The following is a 22,230-nucleotide window of genomic DNA, read 5'->3' as shown; positions in this document are numbered from 1 at the left end:
ATATTTTAAATGGTTCGGCTTGCAAAAACGGAATTAAAATAAAACAAAATAAAATAATATCCTGCGCCCAATAATTCGGTACAGGGTCGTGCCGAACCGAAAGTCGCGTACCGAACGGTTCGACACAAATACATGTACCATTACGGCCCTACTATTCAGCTTTTCTCTTTTACTATACAGAATCCACATATATTCACTTACACTGTATTGAAACCCAGGCACAGTCTCACAGTTCGTTGAGTAGATTTGGAGACAGGGAGACAGGTGCACACGCTGCTCTCTGTCTTATTGCTTTGCTGTTGCTCTTTTCAGTGAAAGGAAGGGAGAGGAAAGGTAGCTGCGCTAATAAGTTCAGTTCTATCCATCGGTTGCACTTGGTACGACAAGGGTTACTCCTTTGTGTGCCCCGACGTCACTCTGCCTCCCAATTACCACATTTACACACACATACACACACACACACACGCATGCACACATTCATTTATATTCAGGGAGAATTTTAAATGCTCTCCATTAAATTCATAAAAGATGGATTGTCTTTAAAAACCAAAAGTGATCTCCTCACCTTTTATACACTGTTATCTTTACATTAAAGAGCACATACATTATACAGTGAGGGCTGAAAATGAGCTGTCCCACTCTGAAAAGTGTCAAACCACAGTCTTCATAATAAAAAGGGAAATGCCAGTAACACTAAGGAGAAAAAAATACTGCTGGTCAGATGAACCATTAAGAGTGCAAATTAAAAAAAGGAAACTTAAAAATAGATTCATCAGCAAAACTTGCCTCAAGCAATACTGATCGAATTTCACTGCTTTTTCCATCACAAATAAGTCGGATGAATGAGCATGAGGCTGAACTTGTTTCTCACAGTGTTTCCTCACATTGTTAACTAATCATGCATAATTAAGGAGTAAAAGTATATCCCATTTGTGCGTATGTAAATGTGGTTTCAGTGACACTACTATACATTTTTAGCTGTAGGTGACTTTGTCTTTAGGAGAGCTGACATTAAAAATGCTAAAATCTCAACAGCATCAATATTTACATATAATTTTCAGGTGACATTTTCAATATTCACTCCCTGAAGAACCCTAGTTGAGATAGTGGTGGGCGTTGAGTGCTTGCAGTCGTACGTCTCTGTTTGGCTGCTGGCACCTAAATGCCAACCTCTATCCTTGCAGTGCTGAAGTGGAAAAGACTGCAAAGTTGCAGCCACAAGCTGATGCCAAACAACTGTGAGTGTGTCATATCATCTGTATTAATCAGCCAGCAGTCTGATTCGAAATCGGTTCATTACCTGCACACATGGAGCTCATAGAAAAGCCGGCATGGGAGGAATCAAATCCTAACTCCCACAACACTATTAAGATAAGGCCCTCAAAATAACTGCTGGTGTTAGTAAAGGTGACAAAACCCTGTATGTCATCCTCCAAATCCAAGCTTTTCTAATTCATGTTAAGGTTACATGTGTTCCCCTCAATATTCTTTGCAGCGCTGAGCCTTTGGAGGGTCATCAGATGGTGGCCAGTGCTGCAGTCGCTTCTGAAAGCAGGAAATGCCACGCAGATAAAGCTGCTAGACTACCACAAACACACACACACACACATTGACATTTCAGATCTCCACAGTGAATCTGGGACCGTGACCAACAGTTATGCTCCGAGTCCAAGCCTTCCTAATTCATCTCCCTCTTCTTCCACTATCTCTGAGAGCACTCCTGCCACTGTACCAAACTTCCAGCCATAAAACCAATCTTCTCTTCCTATTACGCCATTTTAAATCACTCATGTTAACTATTCAACACGTTTAATCTTTTGTCTAAATGGCCCTGACAAATCAGTCGCATCATGCTGCCTTTGGTGGCGACCCCCTCTGAGATTATCACTCTCTAATGAAGTCATTTGAGTCAGGGAGGCACATTCCAATCTCTGAATGGCCAAGCAAAAGCACCAGAGAGACTTTCTGTGCTCCGGCAGATGCCAAGATGGTGGCAACAACAGAGAATGATGGACAGAGGGACGGAGACAGATAAAAAGAGAAAGAGCAAAGTGAAAAAACACAGCAGCGGGGAGCCAGACAACATTTATCTTAGAGCATGCTAAATACATCAGAAATACATAAATAAAATTAGGAGGCTGTAAAAAAGAAAATGGATCAAGCAAAAATGTGAACAAACCTGCCTTTTTCTCACACTGATGTAACTAAACACAAACAGGTTTTTGTCCACAGAATAATATGACCAATGAGAAACAGAGTAAGAAATAAAAGAAGCAGGAACATCCTGACAGACACATACTGAGAAAGCAAAGCAAACAAGGAAGACAGATGTCAAAACAAATCAGATTCCAGTCCCTGTAACTTCAGATAAGCAAGATGGACTTGTCTCGATGAAGTTACTGAAGTAACCGAAAGAGGTGTTTCTTCAGTCATTCAAAGAATTTCCAAATGCCAGTATTTTTTATGTAGTGTTGACTGTGAGACACTATCAACCACTTGCTTACACCCATAAAGTTCTGCATTTTAGAACAATTTACTGTTATTTTCTCCCAGACAGCTGCACCGTTCAGTTTAAAGAATGCTTTAGACATCCTGGTGTGGTCATTTGGTGGCATTACTACACATATCTACACTATAACAGTTGCAGAGATGTTATTAAGAGATAGCCAATGTGTGAAAGGTAGAAAACACACATAGTGAGGGAGGAAACGTTGAACGATAGGAGACAAGGAAGGAAAGAAAAAAAGTGTGAAAAATTCCTGGAGAGCAATAAACAGGCATGAAACTGTCCAGTCCCATGGTACATCTATATTGTACTGGTCTTTTAGTATGTCATCGAACTGAATTAAGGCAACCATGTAGAGGTGTCAGGCAATGATTTTCAAACAATATTGTCACCATTATTAAATCTACAGCTTTTATATGATGTGAATTTGATATGTTGATGATACATTTGTTAGTTAAAAGTGCAGGAGCACACATTTCTTCTTGTTTTTAGTTTAACAGGCTATTTGTTTAAGGAATACTTAATTGTCACACCATGTTACTTTGAATTTGTGATGAAAATTTGTTGTTCTCATGCGCCTTGGGACCACATTTACCAACAGCAAAACAATATCAAAATGTCAGTTTATGAACTCTCACATAACTTGTGCAGTATAATCTAAGTCTCATGTATCCACTCGTAAACACATGCATTTTTGCTTAAAAAACAACCTTAGTATTTAAACTATTCTATCTTCAAAGCCAGACTCATCAGACTAGAACAAAAATATATGTGTTCACGAAGCGCTGAGTATACGACTGGATAAATGAGACTTGGATATTGCACGAGCCGTGTGAGATTTTTTGATAAAGTTTTGCTATTCGCTTTTAAATGTGGTCCTAATTAATCAATAAATCAATGTGTTCACCGTTTCCCATTGAGGCATGTGAGAAAAACAAAGTTTCCTCCACTAATTCAAGGTAACACAGCATGAATCACTGATTTACAAATCACTTTGCGGGTAAAGTATTCCTTCACGCCTGACAAACAACAATTCTAAATTGATAACTTGTGACACAGAACTGTCTGTGCATTTTAAAAAACACAAATATGATGACGAATAGAAGGAGATTTCCCTGTGTACAATGAGTCGTTTTCACTTTAGGCAACACTGTGGAAGTCGGCACAGAAAAGCTTTCAGGGATGCAGCTGCTGTAGAAAAAAGAACTAAGTGTTATGACAAATTGAATCTTCTGTTGTACATTTGAGTTCAAGTAATTTGTGCTCAGTTGCTTAAAGTGAGCGCAGACACTGAAACAACGTGATTTGTCATAAATCAGGGCAGATACTAAAACAGCAGTGTTTTAGCAAGCATCTAAAGCAGCACTAAGCAGCAGTTAAAATATAGTGAGTGGAGAGTAAGCATAGGGTGGCATTGAAAAGAAGTTACTGGATATTTGGAAAAAGTTTGAAATTACGCAACCTTTATAAAAGGTAAGCTTCAAATGTGTGGACTTTTACTGATGAACTAACAGTCTGGCTGAACTCCATTTAAACTTGATGTGCATAAAAGCAAACAATCAGACAAGGCACACTGAGCAAACTAATTTGCCTCCAAGTATGGCATTGGATAAGCAGTAACGGTCCACCTAGTGTCCTTGAGTGACCACAATTTACTGCACGACTGACAGCTAACAGTGGCAGTCTGCAGTGTCATGAGAAAAACAAGAAAACACAAAGACAGACTGCAACAAAATGAGAAACAGAAGAAAAATAAAGGCAAGAGGAAAGCAAACAAGGAAGCAAGAAAGACATGAAATGAAGATACATGAGCGGTCCCATCAAAAGGAACCCTATCGCAGGAAAAATATAAATAAAACACAATCATTGACCAGCTCTGCCACACTTAACAAGGAGCTCGGAGAGACGAGGGAGGAGGAATAAGTGGAGGGAGCCGCAGGGTTGCCGCGGCAACTGAAATTAGAACCTGGGATAACAAGAGAAATGAAAATGTGTGGGACGACCCAGGTGAGACACACAGCGAGGGGAATTAGAGAGAGGATTCAAGAAAGGACTCATGGAGAAAAAAAACAGCGTGGCCTTTATTCCTGTGAGCAGCGCTTATACAACAGCGTGATAAATACGCACGTCAAATCTTAAAAGGAGATGACAGCAGCCCATTCAATGTAATACATGAAGAAGCCATAAATGTGCTCTCCTGCGGTGGGACATCATCTAAATAAAAAACACACACTTGCATACTGCAGCAGGATTACTGGAGCCGTGTGAAAATTGCAGCCAAGATTAGATAATTATAGATACAGTGTTTGAAATAATTCAACTTCCACTTCTAGTTATTAATTAAGTCAATTTTATTTGTATAGCCCCCAATCACAGTGAGTCTCAAAGGGTTTCTAAACGCCTACACTATAAAAATAAATGAAATCGACGCCTTCCAACCTCAGACCCTCACTGAAAATGAGAAAAAACTCCCACAGAAGCGTCATTAAGAAAAAATAAAAGAAACCTTTGACATAGCTACTTATCAGTAAACAACAGACAATGATTTTTACAACACTGTGATAAATTTGAAAGCACCCATCTCACCACAGCTGACAGAAATGAATTTAGCTGTGAGCACTCATCAAGCACCTTTCTCGGTCTGCTTGGAGGTTGCCAAGAGAGAGATAATGCCAACTGGAGGCTGGCAGTTTGTAAGGTCTGAGTGTTAAGACCTAAAATGTCAATATTGGTCCCAAGGGAAGGAATAATTAAGGCGTAAAGATCTAAAAGGCTTGTCACATATGGCTGGCCAGCTGTCACATCTGTCTGTTCATATTCATGCCGGTAACAACTGGGCCTATACTAAAGCAGCGGCAGCAGTGTATGTAATGGCTGAGCCTTAAATGTCAGCTGACTGAGCTACAACTAAAGGCTTGCACACCAAATGAGGAGAAGCCTGGCATTTAAAACAATACACAAGCTCCACTTCTCATTTTAGACGCTCAGTCCCGAGTGGGTTGTCTCAAAAAGATCGACTCCCTGTGGTTCTACTTCACACGTCCCCAGTGTTCAGTGTTAAGGAAGGCAGCGTTACAGAACCAACACAGGAGCACAGTCTCTAAGAGGAAAGAATTCGTCTCGGCGAAATTCCTGCAGGATGTCAGAGAGAAAAGTTTCCCCTTTTAATTGCAACAAGGTGACAATCTGTTAACAACTGGAGGACCTTTAGGTGCTAATTGTCAGCAAAGGTCTGCCCTGCTGATGTGTCTGTGAGCAAGGCACTGAGCCACTGCCATGCTTCAGGAGAACTGTGAAATTGTCCTCATGAGAAGAATTACTTGTTTGTTCCACTGTATCATTTTTCTGGCCTTTGCAAACCTTACTCAGCTTGTTTTGGTCCAAATCAGAGGACAAGTAGTTGCTTTGTTGCATTCATGCATTGGCTGCTTTTATGATAACCATACGCAATTTTCAACTCAGCCGTAATCTATCAACAAAAGCCATGCGGCAGGCAAATTAGTCCAAACAAATCCAATTGCAGTCCGTGTCGCTTTAGCTCACAGCTTTGTGGACTTGCAGTCTTGCCTCTTTGTTTGCACTGAGCTTTAACACTTCTTGTCTGCTCTTTTGCAGAGTTTAGAAATGTATTGAAAAAGCATTTCACTGCATCTTGAGTGCAAGTTTGCCCTTGGCTCATTTTGTTTTGCTGGGCTTTTCAAGCATGAGTAAGGACAGGCTATCAGGTGACAACATTCGTCTCCTTATGGCCATAAAACTACATTTCAGGGTCACTTCTTGAAGGTGCAGGTCTAACTTCTAACAAACAGTTCATTGGAGGTCCACAAGTTTAGATGTCTCTGTGCGGTTATTATCTGATTTATTTAGGCAGCCTCTTACCTGCCTGAATAAAAGAAAGTACAAGCTCAAGGATTCAGATACACTCCTTCGAAACTGACTGGTGCAAATACACCCTGGCTAAGACCACAACTGGGATGGAGTAAGGCGGGTTTGGGTGGGTGTATGCTGAGCGTCTCCTTCTGGGATCCCTGCTGTGTTTAAATGCAAAAGAGGACGATGTGTGAGGCAGGCAGCTGGCAGTAGTGACTGACAGGTCAGGTGAGCGCCGTGGTCTGCTCAGGCGTGCAGATCCAGCTCCTCTGACTGATCTGAAGTGNCTGACAGATTTTGGGGGGGGGGGGGGTAAGATGAGTGGGGGGGCTCTGACAGGTCCTCTAATGCCCCACCAACTCCAACCTTTCTCCATCTCCTCTTAGCTAATTACTAAGTATCCATATGGAGACACTTGTCACTGTGATCACAGCAAATTGGCTGTAACTGCAGGGTCAGCAAGGACTGTCTTTCACTTGCATCCACAGGCATCCGCACACACATCTAGTCCAAACACACACAATAGTTTCTATGATTTTCAGTTTCCTGAGAGAACAGAAATTAAGTCACAACCAGGAAATCCAATATCACAGGCACTGCCTCACGTACATGTGCAAAACCATATGCATGTTGAATCTGCAGGATGCTCTGTATGTATGATAATATAGAAAGGAGGTGATTAAAATATCCCAGCATTTCTCAACAAATCCCACACACAGATTTAATTTTCATGGATATACCCGACAACGCTGATGTTAGAAGACACTGCCAAGTGAAATGCTAGTTTCACTTTGAATATGTAAAGGTAAATCACACTCCGAACGTGGGAACGTGGAGAATAGATTTGAACTGTGTCCTGGAATTTCTCATGTCTTTACATTTGCCTTTAAAACCAAAAAAAAGATTCACTTTGTTACATGTTTGGTGAAACAATGAAACTGCAGGCAAACCTATACATGCCAGCAGGCCAGTGTGTCACATCAATAATGCACAATAATCTAATATTTTCTACTCTCAGCACACACAAAAAATGTGTGTCTTATGGCCTCTAACTGAAAAGAGTGTGCTTTTTTACTCTGTCTTTTCATCTAGCTTTTGCTCCTGCTTTCTTGCTGTCTTGCTGTTCTTGCTAGTTTTACATTACCTAATTAACATGGAAAAGTTTTTTGGGGGGAGGCATGAAACACACAGGCCCACATAATTTCCCCTGAAGGATTTATTTTATTGTTCCTTTTTTTTTTTGCCCTCTCATGTTAGCACATCCTCCATGCCTCCGCCCTCATTTCCCCTTCTAAAAACCTGCTCTCCTTCCTTTTTTTCTTACTTCTAAGTCTTTTATTAGAACTAGGTGCAATTTTCACATTAAAATGACGGCTGAATGCTACCTGAAACTTCTTACCCAGCTGCCATTTATATGATCAAGTGTCTGCTGCATCCTCTGTTCTCTTGCTACTTGGTATTCCTCTACTGGTAGGCTTTAGATCTTCTGTCACCTTCATTCTTTTTGAAGGTTTGTGTTTTTCTATTCAAACCATCTACCTCATTTCTCATTCTGGACCATCAATTTCCTCTTACCCACTATTTGGTTCAACGCGAGCCATCTGAGAATAGGTGTACACATCTCAAAAAGCAAAACAAAATGTAGTTTGCTTAAGAGGAACTACTGAACTACAACCAAGTAGCTCATTATTTTCCATGACATGTCTGCAAAGTAGACTATCAAAGACAGCCTAAGTGCCATGTGCAATTGAAAAGCATGTCAAACAAATAAGCATGTAAATTACATTAACTGAAGACCTATTACAATATTGGTCTGGGCTGCCTGGGCTGGCAAATCAGTGCTGAACACAGCAAAAGGGAGAACTAAGTATGAAATGGAGTAGTTACAAGCTAGTTTAAGACTTAAAATGCTTAAACTAAAACAAGGCCTTGAGTTTAAAACATTTTAAGACTTTGAAAGGATCATTTTAAGTCAAATGTGTTTATGTGTGCCGCTCTAACATCCCCCTATTCAAGCACCCCCCTCCTTCACAGTATATGCCATTTCCAAATATTGGTACAGACCAACACCCCGCTTCCCTCCCCCAGAACCTCACCCCATTTGGTACTCACCTAGATCAAAGTCCCTCGCACATCTGTTCCGCTTGCTGCTGCCACAACTCGCCAGCTGGACTCTGTCCGTCAGGTCTCTCTGTCTGTAGGTGTGTCAGTACTGCATGTCTGTCCAAAGCCTGAGCTTCTTGGCAAGCTGCAAGCTGCAAACGCAAACAGCGGAAAGAATCAACAAGACTGTAGTTGTGAGAGCGAGCGTGGGTGTGAGCCAGTGCCTTATCATATTCTTGCAAGAGACTCCTTGTCAAGTTGACTGTTTGTGTGCGCATCTGTTATGTAGGAGACTTGAATGCAGAACATTTTCAAGATAGAGTGTGTGTGCTTTAGCGTTTGTGTGTGTGTCTGTGTGACAAGATATTACAAAGACACATGTTTTACGAAGAGGTAGTGAGGTTTACACAGCGAGGCGGAACAAAGTGGAACAGGGGCCCTCCTTACGTAATTACACCCGGCATTAAAACACTAATCCAAACACAAACTGTATCTGGACTGTATCCAAACAGCAAACTAAGCTAAGCCACAGGTGTAAACAGAGCTATGAAGGAATGAAATCTCATTTCCACAAATCAAACGAAGTGCTTATAGCAATAAGATATAAAACAGGCTTAATGCCTCTTTAATACTTCTTGGGGCATATTTACACTGACCCATAAATATGGATAAAAATCTTTGTGGATATACAGTAATTCAGATGTGCAAGCTGCATGTTAATGTGATATATAAAGGCCCACAGAGACCCCAATAACAGTACAACCATCTGACAGAACAGACCAACAGTGGCACTCAACTCCAGCATAGAGGTATGCTTTGGCAGTCTCATTAAAATCCTCCAACTCTAATTCACTTTCAAATACCATCTCTACCTAAATAAACATGACCGCCGCTTACTCATACTCCACATGCCTGCCAACCACAGACCAGCAGGATTTCACAGAGCCGACTAGTTGTATGTGGCCAACCATTATTCTAGGAAAGTCTGCAGTTTATAGCAAAATGACAAAAGCTTAAACAGCCGCGGTGATGCTCGTTGGGCTCACAATACAGCCGATTCATAAAGATGCCTGACATTTAAGACATTTAAAGTAGAAATAGCTGGCTGATTTGAGTCAATTTTCTTTTATACCCAGCTCATAAAGTAAAAAGCTGCATTTTAAATCAGCCGTGAATGACTTGAAATTATGGCAATAGCTACAGAAAAGTGAGTCACAGGTTGCCTCAGTCGTTAAATAAATTCTGACACAAACTAAAACACTACTTGGCTCAGATTTACTGAACAAAGAATAGGTTACTTTTTACACTTAGGCTTTTTGTATTCATGACCAGTATTCAAACTGCCTGTGGGCTTTTACCTCAGAGAGGGAGAGGAGATGATCTACATGAATGAATGAAATATCTTAAGATCCACATGTTTACACATACATACCAAGGAAATGTCAATCAGATGCAAAATACAGAGGTTAAGCCCTGAGAGAAATGTCAAAAAGGTAGCCTGTCCCTGTGATGTGTGTGTGTGTGTGTGTGTGTGTGTGTGTGTGTGTGTGTGTGTGTGTGTGTGTGTGTGTGTGGGCCACACACCGTGTGATCAATAGCTCACCTAAAATGAATATGTGATCACTGACTCGACAAAGCAGGCACTCACTCCAAACCTGACAACAAAATAGACGCATCCTGGATCAATAAGCCCCATTTTAAAAGTCAATTTAATAACAACCTAGCTTTATAAAACATCTTCCACTGACAAAGTGGAGACTGACCATCCTGCTTAATATAACACGCCTTCAGTATTGCTTTTGATTTGTGACATTCAGCAGCCAAAGTTAAGACTGTAACTTCAGTAATTCTTCTTTCTAATTTCTTTCCAGCTGTCACCATTACAGAGCGCAGTGTATAGCTTATTTCACCATGGTTACAGAAAGTACTGGATATTTTCACATAGCTGCACAGCTCTGGCACACAGCTCCCTACATTAATACCTGCAAACCAACTAGTTTGAGCTTACAGACGAGCTTCTCAAAGATTTGATGACTGACTGCCAATTTAGGGAAACAGCATATGACTGAGGGCCACACAGGGAAAAATGCAGCTGCAAGTTGTCCACTGAAATCACTCATTTTAACTAATCAATCAATCAATCTTTATTTATAAAGCACTTTTCATACAAAAATGTAGCACAAAGTGCTTTACATGGTTAGAAGAAATGCCCCTTCCATCCACCCAGCCACCCACACACCCACCCACCCACAAACACAGTCATGATGTAGACATAAAAACATGTGGCAGAGCGCAGAGCAACCAGGTGAGGAAACAATACCGCAGGGAGCCGTCTGCACCGGGAGCTGATCACAGCCCGTGGCCACCAGGACACCAACACGGAGTCCACCTCAACATGGGCAGATAGAGGGGCCCACACCACCGCCAAGAAGGCAGAGTGCAGCCCCCCCCAACCCAGTCGAAGCAACCCACGAGGCAGCGCCAACGCAGCCAGGGCCAATCACAGCCCCCAGTGCAGAGGGCCCCCCCTGAGGAAACACTGGAGTTAAAAACTAAGAATAACATAAAACATCGATAAGAGACTAAGAGTGACATTAAAATATCAGTAAAAAACTAAGCATGATGTTAAAACCTAAGTAAAAGTGTCAATGACAGTAAGACATCAGAAAACTAAGAAAAAAAACTAACAGCACTAGCACTGATAACAGAAAACTACCGCAACACTACTGAGGTGCCACTTGCTGCCATGCAACCAGTCACTTTCTATAAGCTATCATTCCTGACCTGACAGACGTTTGTTAGCAGGGGTGGGCATTTTAAGTGATTTCCATATTCAAGTATTCACATTATATTATTATAGAGTCCTCGAATACTTGCAAAAAAAAAAACAGAAAATCTAGAAGAATAGTTAATAGTAATAGAATGTAAATTGGCCAACAACGCAAAACAAGTGCAATTCTTGAACAATCAGGCTTAAGTTAGTCTATTATTCCATAAATTCAAATAAGAAAAATATGCAAACTTTCTGTTGCTGCTGTTACATAGCTTAGACGCAGCGCTGAAGGACCTCCTCTGGAGATACTCTCCTCAAGTGGACCTACTCGAGTCCTCATGCCCATCCCTACTTGTTACGGGGGCCCAGTTTGACGCAGTAGCAGAGTAGTATGTAAGATACTGAAAATTAAAGTATAAATGGACCGTGGATGACAAAAATATAATGCAGGCATTTCACGTCTTTTTCAGGGGCTGCACAAAGTGCTTCTGAGGGCTGTCAATGGCCCGCAGGCTGCACTTTGAGCAACTACAGCTTATGGTTACCTCTATTTGTTGCAGTAAGACGTTGATAATATTGAAACAATCGGTGACACAATTGGTCTACTGATTTATAAGTCATGGAACAGAAATAAAATAAAATCTCATAATCAATAATCATTTAATGTATCACACAAAGATTCCAAACTGATAAAAAAGACATCACCTTCAAAAACAGTGGGAACTTCTGATTGCCGTTTCTCACTATTTCTTTCACATTTTATGGTTTTATAATGAAAACCATCATTAGTTTCAGCCAACAGTCAGAGCTGAGTGTTTTGCCAGAGATCAGATCATTTGGAAAAAGTTCTAAATTAAGACTTAAGAGAATAGACTCCTAGAGTTTTAGGAAGGACTTTCTTTTAAGTGGCTATAATATATGTTTACACATGTATAATAGATCACATGACAACTTGTATGTGAAAGGTTTTGATTTGAGCCTAAAACTTTACTATCTCAGTTCACAAACAACTGCATGCTACCTGTCGCACACCTAATGGCAGGCAGACAAAGTTAGCTACCAGCAGGTGAACATAATGGAATATCTCAAAGCTAAAGAGACTCTTATTTCCCTCAGGGGTTGTTGGAGAAACTATAATAATAATTTGTTATTGTGTTCACAGCTTGTTTGTGCTGCCCTCAAGTGGATAAAAAATCAGTTATTGCAGGGGAGATAATATTCTGAACCATCACTTCTTCTTGCTATAATACTATCATGATAGAACGATCACCACAGTAATGATAGTGTCCAACTTGAACATCTTCTTCCTTCTTCACTGTTGTTTTGGAACTAAAAATGCTCATTGTTTTCTTGGCCTATACTTTCTGTGTTCAATATACACACTGGTCAGAGTTGTGACACTGGGTTGTGACCACAGAAAATGAGGTATGACCTGGAGCTTGTAACAACCCCATCAACAGTTTAGATTAGCAGGATGGGACGCGGCCTTCATGCCCTCCCTGTCTTCTCTGTCCTGTGTCGTTTGCCCTCTTGCGACTCCGGCAGTCTCAAGTGGTCAGTTAAGACGAGGACGGCTGACAATAGACAATCCTACCAGTCATGCCACCAAGGCCTGACGTGTTGACCCCAGCCCGTCCGAGTATCATGAGACAGCACAGTCTGCATGGTAGAAAAGAAAGAAAGGAAAAGGAGGATGGAGCTGGCAGACAGGGAGGGAGGTGGCAAACAAAAATACAAGAACAGGGAAAATAGAAAAATGAAGAGCCGACAAGACGCAGGGGGGGAGCGGCAAGATGAAAGATAGGTCGATGTACAACAGGCTGATGAAATAGAGCGAGAAAGACAGAGGGAGAAAGGAGTGGAACAGCAGCTCAAACAATAGTCAAGAAACAGAGGAACACAAAAAAAAGGTGACACACTAAAGGGATAGGAGACAAATTAAGCAGACAGTAGAGAGGGACACGGAGAGATGGGGGTAGCCCAAAAAATAAAATAAAAAGTCAGACTCAATTCCTCTCTTAAAAGAGGGGAGGAAGAAAGGTTGGCTCCTCTACGTCTCACCGCTCCGAAAACCTGCACAGATTTAAAAAAGACCAATATGTAGACAGGAACAAAACGCCAGGGGGGTTACATCAAGCGCCTCACTACATTCAAAAAGAGCCACAGAGGAAGAATAACTGACACAATTAAGAGCATAACTGTCATCACAGCCAATCAACCCAGTGCCGCCCACACACGGGCACCGAGCAATAGACACATCATGAGGAGGGATGAAGAGATGGTAATTCCCCCTAGCAATGCAGCACTGACTACTAATAGTGAGCAGCAGATACCTTAAAGGCCTAAAGGCTACAGCATTCTAATGCAACAGAAACACGAGACACATGTACGAAATTGCTCCATCACAACACGTTCCTGGCTCCTTTGCATCCTGAGAGACAAGCTGACATTTAAATATAATCCTGCTGACATGCAAATCAAGTGTAGCCAATTCCATAACCCACGTGCATATCAGGAGAAAAAAAAGAAGATGTGTGAATCTAAAGCCAATCACAGGTGGATGCACACCCTCACTCAATAAAATACAAACTAAATTTAATAAGCTCTCAAGCTCCTCCACGGTGACATTTCCTCTTCCATTTCTCCATCTTTTACAACTATCATTCACCCTACCTCCATTTCTCTTCCCCCCGCCCCACTCCACCTCAACCCGTTCGTTTTTTCATTCTAAATCCACTTCTCTGCCTCCATCTTTTTCTCTCTCCATCCAAAACAACAGCCATTCCAGAAAGAGGGCCATCAATCTTCTTCAATGAGACCAGAGTGCGAGGGAGTGCCAAGGCTAGAGCAGATTACTATCTCTCCTTACCACCACTCAACACTGGATAACATATAGAAGCAGAGGATGGGCAGACGCAGAGGCAGAGCGGGTCGAGAGCGAGTCAAAGAAACAATCTCAGATAGCAGGCGGACACATTAGATCTTAAAAGCCTCAAACAAACTTCCACCCCTGTCAACAGCGGAGGCCTGTCAAGTAAAGAAGCACAGCGGCTGAATTTAAAAAACTCTAATCCTAACTGGCAACTCCAAACCTGACCCTTGATTTATTTCCACAGAGAGCTCCACTAATGGAAAGACATGAGCTACACTGCAGCTTTCATCTCCGGTAAACAGCTGGCTTTGGTGGAGGATTCGAATACATTGGTCATTATTATATTTTTTAAAAAATATGATTAAAAAAAAAAACATCCCCATCTCCCAAAGCCCAAGGTGACCTCTAAAAGATTGCATTTGAGAAGCAGGCAAAGATTTTTGCTTGATAAAATGACAATAAATGACCAACTGTTTGTGTTGATGTTTTCCAGCATTTTATAAAATCTAAATTGAATATCATATTAAATCAATTTGATTTAATGTTTAGCTTTAAATCAACTGAAATTCAAACACATGTATTCACCCTTTGTTGGCTGAGAAGGCAGAAACACTATTTTCAGTGGTAGACTAATTAATATTCACAACCTGCAGCGACAGCTTGAAAATGACATGAATATAAATGTTGATTAAATGTATCTGACACACTGAAGTAACAGGTATAGCCTTCTTAATTTGCACACCTTAGTTTTCACATGTCTGCCGATTTAAAGCTATTATTCTGATGTGCTTGAGACGTTGACATGACATTTGTATGTTTGTTGTCGCTAAGTTTTACTTAGAGATACTTCTGAAATTGATGTGATGCAACAAGCCCAAATTTAAATTGTTGTTTCCTGGGTAAGTGTTCTCTGCAGCCCGTGTCTGTACTCAAAGACCATTTGTGAGGGAAGAAAACCACTCTGTAACACCACAGTACAATCACCAGAACTGCAACTAATGACTATTTGCATTGTTGAATAAGTGGTCAATTATGTCCAATAAACCGACCAGTTGTTTGGTCTATAAATGTTAGAAAATGGTAAGAATATGTTAACCAGAGCTTCCCAAAGCCCAAGAAGACATTCTCAAATGTCTTATTTTGTCCATAAACCAAATATATTCAGTTTACTGTCATAGAGGAGTAAAGCAACCACAAAATATTCACATCTAAGAAGCCGCAATCAGAGAATTTTGACTTTTTTTCCTTAACAAATTACTCAGACCAATTAATCGATTGTCAAATTAGTTGGCTATTCATTTAATAGTTGACAACTAACCAAGTAATTAATTCATTCATTGTTGCGGCTTAACAACTGCAAGTGAACAGTCAAACTGCCTTGAGAATTGAAGGCTGGCCAGTTTAAGTCAAGCACAGATAACGCAACGGAGTATGGACCTGTAGGTGGAGAGGTGCCACTTCACCTCCTTGAGCAAGGCACTGAACCCCTGCTATCTGGAGCACCGACTAAGCCTTATCATTCTGGCATCTCTCCACATCTCCTGCATGTGCATGTGTGTGTATTTCCTATGTGTAATAAAATAACAGCAAAATCCCAAGAGAGATTAATACAGTACTTCCTCTTACATATTCAATCAACATCTGAGAGACTCGCTCAACAAATCCACGTATCATACTTCACAGGAACCTGATCCAAAATGGAGTCCAACCATACTGACTGTTTCAGCACTACTGTGAGTAAATATAAAGGAGGTGGGGAACATGATGGAGCAGATGATGTTTATGTTCTTGAAAAGACACCCCAAGCAAATGGTTGTTGGTGTGTATATGAATGTGTGTGTGATATAGAAAGTGATAAATCATATACTTCGTGATATTAAAGACTCTAGAAAGTGTGTGAACGCGTGTGAGACGCAGCGTTGACACTCACAAAGGTGGAAAAGCCAGAGCCGTGGCCTTGCAGCTGAGAGGAGTTTTTAACGAGCCGCCTCACTGCCCTGTGTGTGTGTGGCAGTGGCAATAATCCACACGCGCACACACACTGTGCAACACCAGTAAATCCAAGTCCAAGTGTGTGCTTGTACTGAGGAAAGCCCATGAGAGAAAGAGATGGGATACACGGGAAAGTGTGGAGGAGAGATTTTGCATAGAAAATTCTCCTTTTAGCAGCTAACACAAGTGTGGTGCAGCAAAGGCTCTGTGATCTCTTATTACTTATACAACATGGTCTTCTCAAGCAACCATGTTCAATCCAAGGACACAACAAGACCACCAAGCCAGCTCTGACAGCTATATCCACAATTGAACATGATAGGGCTAATCGCTATGCAGCTTTCTCGCTGAGGAGAACCTACATGGGGGAGTTTTGTCAGGCATAATAAACTCTCCTTGCATTGTCACAGCTCTGTTGAGGAGGAAGGTTAAACTTAGAGCTGTCTGTAAAGCTGTCCCTCTGCAGCAGCAGTGCTCTGACTGGGGATCAGCGTAGTGTGGCTTCTGTTGGGCCTCTGGGCCACACAGCGACGGAGAGGAGGAGGAGGCGGTGGCAGTGGGGCTCAGCCCAGCGCTAAAGACTTTGACACTAACATAATCACTGATAATTGATTCAGCTGGTGAGGAAGGTGTAACATTAAAAGATAAAAACGGCAGCGGTGGTGTCAGCGCAGCGCCGGAGCTTAATGTGAGCTGATGGGGCCGACGCTGCCTGTCACACGCCGTCTAATCACACGAGGAGGGACATACACATATCATCAAATCACTATCAGCCCCGGACCCGCTCAGCACCCTCAAAGGGGCTTTGATCAGCAGCGGGCTAAAGGAAGCAAGGGGGCATACAGGCCAAGGACGCCGGGAAGATGGAGGATAGAAAAAGGACAGGCATCCTTCGCTGCTACAGGACGGCCTTGAGATATCATATGACAGGACAGAAACAGCAGGGAGTATCAATGACAAGCACCCAAGGTTCAAACAACTTATTGAGCTTAAAGTAGGCGATAACCTTGTCCAGTCCAGCGACCGTAATGAACACAGAGAGTTGATTTCTCTTGCCTGTGATTTTATTCAGATTTAATTGACTGATATGAGTTGTTTCAACTTTATGATGACTTGGCTTGTGCAGTTACAGACGCAAATACTAGATATCATTGAACACTGATATAAACAATGACTGCAAATTAATTAGCAACTTTTTTTTTTTTTCTTAAAGATTTTTTTGGGGGGCATTTTTAAGCCTTTAATGGATAGGACAGATGAGCGTGAAGGGGAGACAGAGGGGGAGTGACATGCAGCAAAGGGCCACAGGCTGGAGTCGAACACGGGCCGCTGCGGCAACAGCCTTGTACATGGGGCACCTGCCCTACCACTAAGCCACCGACACCCCATTAATCAGCAACTTGATGACAGATTCATTTATCAAGCAAAATCCCCCAAAAAACAAGAAATCTGAAAACTTCACCTTGAGCTTCGGGAAATTAAGATGAGAATTTTTCACTATTTAATTATGATTTACATACAAAATAATCTACAAACTAATTTAAAATGACAATAAGTCACTACAATGACAGTGAGCTAGCAAACATAAAACGACTGCTGTTGACTTTAGCCTTTAGCTTATATATCATGTACTTTAGATAGATAGCTAGATAACTATATGTGCAAATGTAAATCTATTTGTCATTAGCTGTATAGTTGCTACACACTTGCAATAATCAAAATGGAGCATAACATTCAGCTAGTATTGCAGCTACACTTCAGCTAATGTAATTCTTATTAGCTTATAATGAAATGACAACTACAGTACTGCAGCCCTCTCATTTTTCAGAGTCAATAAGCAAATTTTTAACCTGCTCCACCTGTGATTTGAGCAGACCCCTGTTTCTTAACATGGTATAACATGGAGCGCCAATTCTACTCACCCTCACAGCTTTGTTATTAACGTGTAATGGAGACACATGAGGTAAGTCTAGTAGCGGTGACTGGGGTGTGCCTATCTGCTGAGTGAGCTGATGAAGACGGAGGGCTCCCTGCAGCCTTACAGTCAGAGCGCTGATAAATTGGCCAGCCTCCACCCTTTCCCCAACTGCAGGAAGGATGTGTGTGTGCATGAGAATCAGCATGGACGCCTGCTAGACTGGAACTGACAATATTAAGTGGCGGTGCCACAGTTTTCATGAACACAGGGAGGCCAGGAGAACCGAGGGGCAGGAAGGCCTCTATTATGTCACCTGACAGTAGACATAAAGGGAGCCAGTCAGACTATCTGTCCTCCTCTACAGCACCAACTGACTCACCTTTCCCAAATTAAAGGTTGCTGAGTGAGTACAAACAGCATGAGACAGACAGACAAACACACATTTCCACCTTGAGCCGCAGATATAAACACACATCACCTCATGTTGAAAATGGCTGGTGGGAGATCAAAGATTTTTACAGATGTTTAACAGAACCATAGGAGCTCCTTCAGAGTTAGACCGCAGGGGTCGGATATCATACAGAGGAGCAAGGGAGGAAAGAGGGAGTAATGGCAAATAAGAGGGGGAAAGGGGAGCAGCGAAAGCCGCAGGCTGAAGACAGTAGGGAGAGAGGAGGAAGACAGGCATGAGGAGTAAGTGAGAAAATGCAAATGAGAGGCTGCTGAGCAAAAGAGGAGAGAGAGGAGGGAGAAAGTGAGAGATTACTATAGGGACTGTTGGAAGAGAATCTGAAGAGCAGAACAAAGCTGACAATGAAAAAAAAGTGTGTTGGAGGGGGGGGTTAGAGAGCACAGGAGGAAATGGCAACACATGAGACATGACGAGCACGCATCACGCCGTCTTTTGCAGCTAAAATGGACGTTCTTATATGTCCTTCAAAAAGTAGTGCTGGCAGCTGTAGACATCACAGCAAAATATGTTCCAAGAAACAAAATACAGGAGACACAGAAAATAAAAAGATGAAGAGAGGTAGCAAGAAAGAGGGAGAGGTATAATAAAAGGATGGGGATGATCCCAAGAGAGGCGACCCATGGCATCTGTTTGTAACAAGCCAGAGCCACAGGGAGGAAGAGGAGGAGGGGGAGGAGGAGGAGGAGGGGTGTAGGCAGCGGACTGAGAGGTAGCTCCTCTTCTCAGTGTCCCGCTCACTGGCTGTCCTCCACCAGCAGCTGGAGGCTAAACTTAAGCTCCGCCAACAGCCACTAGGGAGAGAGAAGAGAGGCCTTGGGAAGGGGTCATTTACAATCACAAACCAAAACAAAATTCAGGGACGCACATCTGCATCATTAGCAGAGGAGCCAAGAGTCCCCTGACGTCTGCCCACAACAGATCCCTCAGAAATGTGGCCACCACAGTGCCTGTGCACACAAACATCGTCTGCACAATCGCCATAGAGCGATGTCAGCCTCCTCTTCATGAATATTCATCTGCCTCATTAACACTCAAGTGGGGAAACACAGCATATTGCATGAGACTCCCGTTACTTGGAGAGAGGACGAGAGTTGAGGGAGGGAGAGGAAAGGGGAAGAAGAGATGGGACACATGGCGACTGTAGAGGAAGCAAAAGGGAAGAGAGACCGAGTAAGAGGCAAAGCCTTCTTTTCATTGCCAGCAAACTTTTTTTGACTCTCAAGAGTGGAGGGAGGGGGGGGGGGGTGTCCTATATTGTTCAGGGAGCTGATAGCCTCCTGTCGCTTTTCCTTATGAAGCCAGACTAGGGCAGTATGAAAGCAGCGTCAGCAGGAGGAACAGCACAGCGGGAGCGCAGGATGGGAATTACAGACCATTTTACCCTGCAAATCCTCCAGCAATAAAAGCTTTAAAACAGCTGCAATTTCTCTGCTAATGTGTCGCTGTTCACAATAACTGCTAAACTGTAGGGGATATGTGTGAATACACCTCAACGCAAGCTGCAGCCAAGCAGACATTCATGCAACTCAAGTCCTTGTTTGGTAACAAAACAGACCAGCACGTAAAAAGCCGGGCTGTCTCATACACAGACACTGATTCTGTCAGTCCACTCAGTCAGACTCTTTCTCTCTGAGCCACTTGCCAACAGACACACATGCAGACAGATACTACCACACATAGAGAGAGGATTATTTTCTCTTTATGTTGTAATGCCAGTGAATCTCTTAACAGGAACTGCCAACAGGGGAAATCTCCAATCCTGCAGCTGTGTCCTCAGAGAGACTCTGGAAACTGTAGAAACAGAAGACTATTTCCTTGACTTTTTTTTTTACACGACTTTGGTTACAGAGAGAGACAGCCACTGGGGAAGGAAGAGATGAGGCAAAGTCCGGCGATGCCCAAATTTTTTGCCCCACCAGAGTCACTCCTGTGCTTTAAAGGGCACTGACAAATCCTGCGGTACCATAATTGGACCAGGTCTCTGGAAATCAATAGTACTGCTTACATCAGGGGCCTCCACCAAAGCTATTTCATATTCCACCTTCTACACACAGTTTCTGACAAAAAAAAACCCTTCAATTTCAGAACAGTATGAACTATCGATTTCACCGCAGCGATTCTTACTCTCCCTCCGCCTCCTCCTGTCCTCTCTCTTTTCCAGTCCCCTACTGTTGACACGCAACTCCTTTCCCAATGAGAGTTTTCTGTGGAGGGTGGAGTGGTCCTTATCTGTGAACTTCATCATTTTAGACCATTTAAATCCTTTATAAGTGGTTTTATTTCCATTGGTTTGGGACAAAGTCCTCTACGCGAGATGTTTCATGAATCATGAGTGCAACTAATGTCTTTTAGTTCTTCATCTGTCAAATAATCAAATGTAACAAAGACGAAGACTGCAGCTACTTACTCCTCTTTTTAGATTTTTTAAATTGTCTGCTCTTTCTATTGTGAGCTGCCCAACCAGAGAGGAGAGGACCATGGACTTGCTGGAACACAGTGTGACCCAGTTTCCTCCTGGAGATTAAAAAAGTATTTCTGATTGTGATTAAATTATTGTCAGATATTACTGTGAAAGCAGCTGGAGCTGCACAGGACTCAGCACTAGCTTTAAAAATTAGTTGCTTCTGGTTGCTGAGACAGAAAATATGGTTGCCACCTTCTATGCAATACAGTGGTCACCTTATATTTTGAGTAATTAACTATGTAGTTATACTGTACATCAGCTTACTGTGACATAAAAGAATGTTTAAAACATAAACTACATTGCCCCCAGAGAGCAGCAGAGATTCGTCCGGAGACTTCAAGTGTCTTTGAGATCTAGTCATAATTTTTCTCACATCCTTGTGTTGAGCAATTATCAAACAATTTGTTGCTACAGATAAGGAATGGTCATATATATGAGGCAGTGGATTGCTTTGATGAAAGCTAACAGTCTAATATGCAGGGGCATGCAAAAATTTGGGCATCTATGGTCAAAATTTCATTCAATGTCAATAGTTAGAAGATGATGAACTGATCTCCAAAAGGCATTAAGTTAAAGTTGAAACATGCTTTTCAACATTTTAAGCAAGATTAGAGTATTAGAGTATTTTTAGAGTGAAAAAATCAAGCATAGAGCACCATGAAAAGGTGGGGCACCCCAAGGCATTTGAGCTCTCAGACAACTTTTAACAGGGTCTCAGACCTTAATTAGTATGTTAGAGCTATGGCTTGTTCACAATCATCATTAGGAAAGGCCAGGTAATGCAAATTTCAGAGCTTTATAAATACTCTGACTCCTGAAACCTTTACCCGTCAATCAGCAGCCATGGGCATTTAGAAGCTATGATACTTGCCAAAGGGGGCGCTACTAATTACCGACCATGCAGGGTGACTAAACTTTTGCTTCAGGCCCTTTACATTTTTTGCTATTTTGAAACTGTAAAAGATTAAAATAAAAAGTAATCTTGCTTGAAATATTGTTCTTTCTTTTGGAGATCAGTCCATTAACTATTCACAGTAAACAAAATTTTGACCATGGATGCCCAAACTTTTGTATGTTACTGTAACAGTCATAAACAAAACTAGCCTATATAACAAAGCAAGATGTTAAAGGGAAATTTCGGTTTATTTCAACCCGTCTCCTATCGTCCTAAATTTGTTTCAAGTGACTAGTGACATACAGATAATAGTTAGCATGTTAGCCGTTAGCCTAGATACAGCCGTAGCGTCAGACCTGTTAAAA

At 41.9% G+C, this 22,230-nt stretch overlaps 1 protein-coding gene across 1 annotated transcript in view; it reads right to left on the bottom strand.

The window, feature by feature from the left end:
- spop (speckle type BTB/POZ protein) overlaps positions 1 to 22,230 on the bottom strand; it is a 111,207-nt gene that overhangs the window by 79,793 nt on the left and 9,184 nt on the right. Inside the window, exon 2 of the mRNA XM_050068954.1 lies at positions 8,489 to 8,631. The gene's annotated coding sequence lies outside the window, so the exon portion shown is untranslated. The remainder of the gene's footprint in view (positions 1 to 8,488; positions 8,632 to 22,230) is intronic.

This window comes from Epinephelus moara, chromosome 18, assembly GCF_006386435.1.
Source record: "Epinephelus moara isolate mb chromosome 18, YSFRI_EMoa_1.0, whole genome shotgun sequence".
NCBI lineage: Eukaryota > Metazoa > Chordata > Actinopteri > Perciformes > Serranidae > Epinephelus > Epinephelus moara.
Note: the sequence above shows the minus strand (reverse complement) of the source record. Positions and strands in the feature narration are given on the sequence as shown.